Below are 681 nucleotides of genomic sequence, written 5' to 3'. Positions count from 1 at the left end.
AGTTTTTTTTGTTTTAGGGTTTTTTTTGGTTTTTTGGGTTTATTTCGCTTTTAGGCTTTTTTTCGGGTTTAGATTTTTTTTGTTTTAGGTTTTTTTTTAGTGTTTTTTTGTTTAGTTTCTTTTCGGTTTTAGGGGTTTTTTCGGTTTTAGGGGTTTTTTTGGTTTTAGGGTTTTTATTCAGTTTTGGGGGTTTTTTTTGGTTTTAGGTGTTTTTTTTTGGTTTTAGGGTTTTTTTTTTGTTTTAGGTTTTTTAGTTTTGGGGTTTTTTTGGGGGAGCGGAAAAGAGTGGAATTAAACTCCCATCTGACAAAATTTCTCCCTCAGAAGAAAGGCTTCATATCACCATTATGCTTTTATTTCACATTTTATTTTTAAAAACATATTTACTTGGAGAAAACGCTTTTTAACCTCCAAGATTTTCCTCCTCTGGAGCCAAGATAACTTTTGACCCTGAAGGTCCTGGCCTGGGTCACCCATCCAAGTACCCACCTTTCCTTAATTTCACCTGAGTTACACCCAAATCCAGGAAAACGATCAGAAAGAAAAGTGCTTTTTACTTGACATTTATTTATTTATTTATTTATTTATTTATTTGCTGCGACACCCCTTCGCTTTCCAACCTCCCCGAAATTAGGGGGCTAAATCCCAAATTAAAACCGAATTATCCGACCCCCTGAAATT

The sequence above is a fragment of the Corapipo altera genome, unplaced genomic scaffold (genome assembly GCF_003945725.1).
Source record: "Corapipo altera isolate COAL_440 unplaced genomic scaffold, ASM394572v1 96, whole genome shotgun sequence".
Classification (NCBI taxonomy): Eukaryota; Metazoa; Chordata; class Aves; order Passeriformes; family Pipridae; genus Corapipo; species Corapipo altera.
Note: the sequence above shows the minus strand (reverse complement) of the source record.